Here is a 3,292-nt window from a genome sequence, read left to right on the forward strand (position 1 = left end):
TTGGCTCCAGGCTCTGAGCTGGCAGTCAGCACAAAGCCCGACGCGGGGCTCGAACCCATGAACCGCGAGATCATGGCCTAATCGAAAGTCGGACGCTTAACCGACTAAGCCACCCAGGCGCCCCTATTTTGATTTTTTAAAAGTAGGCTCTCCACCCAGCATGGAGCAGAACACAGACAACCCTGAAAGCAAGACCCGGGCTGAGATCAAGAGTCAGACTCTTGAAGTGCCTCGATGGTTCAGTCGGTTAGGTGTCTAACTCTTGATTTCGGCTCAGGTCATAACCCTAGGGTAGTGGGATCAAGCTTTACGTCAGGCTCCACACTGAGAGCCTGTTTAAGATTCTTGCTCTCTCCCTCTGCCCCTCTCCCCCGCTTGCACTCTCTCTCTCTAAAGTAAAAAATAAAAATTTAGAGTCAAGATGTTTAACCACCTGAGTCTCCCAGACACCCCAACTATTTTTTAAAAACTTTTTGGGGCACCTGGGTGGCTCAGTCGGTTAAGTGCCCAACTTCGGCTCAGGTCATGATCTCACGGTTCGTGGGTTCGAGCCCTGCGTCGGGCTCTGTGCTGACAGCTCAGAGACGAGCCTGCTTCAGATTCTGTGTCTCCCTCTCTCTCTGACCCTTCCCTGCTCACGCTGCCTCTCTCTCTCTCAGAAATAAATAAAACATTTTTAAAAATTAAAAAACACAAAACTTTTTGGGGTGCCTGAGTGGCTCAGTCGGTTAAGCGTCCAACTTTGGCTCAGGTCATGATCTCGCAGTTGGTGGGTTTGAGCCCGGCATCAGGTTCTGTGCTGACAGCTCGGAGCCCGGAGCCTGTTTCAGATCCTGTGTCTCCCTCTCTCTGCTCCTCCCCCACTCGTGCTCTCTGTCTCAAAAATAAAACAAAAAAAAATTTTTTTTAATAAAAAATTTTTAAGTAGGGCCCACGCTCAACATGAGGTTTGAACTCATGACCCTGAGATCAAGAGTCCCATGTTCTACTAATTGAGCCAGTTGACTGTCCCCAACATCACACTACCTGATGTATTCAAGTTACAAGTAGAAAACCCTAGCTATCCTTCAGGCTGTGAAATTCAAATTACTAATCTTTTCTATAAATCTATTAACTATTATTTTGATTGGTTGTGTATGGTTGGTCCCATTTACAGGCTGAAATCTTCTTTAACATTTTAAATTGCATTTAAATGTACAAAATCTAAACTTTTTTTTTTTTTAAGCATTTCCGTTGTCTGCCTTATCAAGTATTTAAAAATTCTGGGGCACCTGGGTGGCTCAGTCAGTTAAGAGTCTAGCTTTGGCTCAGGTCATGATCTCACAGTTTGTAGTTCGAGCCCGCATCAGGCTCTGTGCTGACAGTACAGAGCCTGCTTTGGATCCTCTGTCCCCCTCTCTTGCTGCCCCTTCCCTGCTCATGTGGGCACTCTCTTACTCTCAAAAATAAATAGGGGCACCTGGGTGGCCTAGTCGGTTAAGCGTCCGACTTTCGCTCAGGTCATGATCTCACGGTTCGTGGGTTCGAGCCCCGCGTCGGGCTCTGTGCTGACTGCCAGCTCAGAGCCTGGAGCCTGTTTCAGTCTGTGACTCCCTCTCTCTCTGACCCTCCCTGCTCTCACTCTCTCTCTCTCTCCTAGAAAAAAAAAAAAAAAAGAACCAGTGCTCATCATAGATTAATAATTAAAACTATTAAAAAAACAATAAAAACATTTAAAAAGTGTAAAAATTCCTAAAGATACATTAAAGGCCTATTTATCTTAAATTTGTAAATTCTCTTTAATATTCCAACTATGATCACAAACTAAAGTCTTGTAGCTTCCAACTCAAAATCACTATCAAAATCCGTACGTTTCAAACTCAGCATGTTTCACACAGAATCAGGTTTATTGGACAGCCTAACATACCAAATTCCTTTACAATTACGTATCAAACACAGAGATTGCTTGTAAACTCAGTACAAAACCATTCATGCTCTGGCTTTGATCTGCTTGGTAATTTCCATACATCCCTCAATCTTCTGGGTCGAAGACCCCCTCCTAGTAGACTGTCCACCCCCAGGCATTTGGAGTGGTGTCCTCATTGCCTGAGGGTGTCCAGGGACCACCCGCGATGGCCATGACCTGATCTGGGTACTCTCAGAATCGGAGGGACACGCCGGGCTTTCTATTGAAAATCCATGTCCAAGTGCAGTTCTGGAAGCTGAACTCCAGGAACCCACCACCTGCCTTCCTCTCTGGTTTCCGGTCTGCAGCCCCCTCTCCGGGCCGTGGCTCGCGCCTGCGCTGCTCTGTGTGGGGCCCTCAAACCGTCCACCCTCCTGGGAGGCAGGTCCTGTGCAGTGACTATCCCCGTGCAACAGGCGAGGGGGCTGCTGGGAGCGCTTACACAGCAGAGCTCAGATTCAAACTCGGGCAGGAGGGGTCCAGGGCCTGCACTCTCTTAAGCCCTGGAGTTGCACCGGGTGCGCCAGGGAGCCCCAGGCCTCTGCCTGGGCCGCGGCCCCTTTCCCAGAACCGCACCTGGGCCCGAGTGCCCCCTGAGGGCTCCGTCCTTCCTTTCCTCGCACGCACGGTCCTCGGGAGAATCTAGCCTCAACCTGGAATCCGGGCCCCGAGGAGTNGAGGGCTCTCTCCGCCCGTCTCTAGTCCCTTCAGTTCCCAGCTCCGCGGTGGCTTCCTTCAGGGAGACCTCGCACACGTCCTGGTGGAGTGCGTCCTCCGGGTTCCCGCAAACGGGCCAGGCTGTGCTTCCCTCAGTTTCCGGCGCCGGCCTGGGAGCCGGTGCGGGAGCCCTGGGTCCGGCCCAGGGCCTCGCACGTGGGGTCGCGAGCGCCCCGGAGCTCCTGCAGGTCCAGGCCTGGGANAAACCACAACTCCCGAGAGGCCTTGCGCGAAGAGGGGCGCAGACCTCGTTTCTCGCGGGAAGGCGGTGCTTGAGCTCGCGAGCGCGGGCGGAGCCGGAAAGAAGCGCTTTTCAAAGCGGTAATAGATGGTTTTCTTATCCAATAGAATTGAAAACATACCTCCTGCACCGGGAGACCACGGGAGTAGGCGGAGCGGCGGCCAATGGGAACGCGCGGGGGGGGGGGACGGGGCCTCCGGAGCGGAAGCGGGTCGCTGTTGAGGCGGCGGCGTCTTGCTGGAGGGTTTCTCCTCGAGGTTTCCGGGGTGCTTCTCCGCTGGAGCGCGTCGCCGTTGGCGGCTGCCGGGCCAGACCGGCTCCAGGTGAGCCAGGCTGCGCGGAGAGGGCCGGCCAGCCAGGGCCGGGCGGGCGTGGGGTTCGGGCGGCTT

The 3,292-nt window shown here is 53.0% G+C and overlaps 1 protein-coding gene across 2 annotated transcripts in view; it reads left to right on the forward strand.

Annotated features, from left to right (window-relative positions):
- Window positions 1–3,111: 3,111 nt before the first annotated feature.
- The window catches only part of RNF4 (ring finger protein 4), a 28,690-nt gene continuing 28,509 nt past the window's right edge, over window positions 3,112–3,292 (forward strand). For both annotated transcript variants that reach the window (XM_077750474.1, XM_077750477.1), the window contains exon 1: window positions 3,112–3,226. The gene's annotated coding sequence lies outside the window, so the exon portion shown is untranslated. The remainder of the gene's footprint in view (window positions 3,227–3,292) is intronic.

This window comes from Crocuta crocuta, unplaced genomic scaffold (genome assembly GCF_008692635.1).
Source record: "Crocuta crocuta isolate KB4526 unplaced genomic scaffold, BGI_CrCroc_1.0 scaffold179, whole genome shotgun sequence".
Classification (NCBI taxonomy): Eukaryota; Metazoa; Chordata; class Mammalia; order Carnivora; family Hyaenidae; genus Crocuta; species Crocuta crocuta.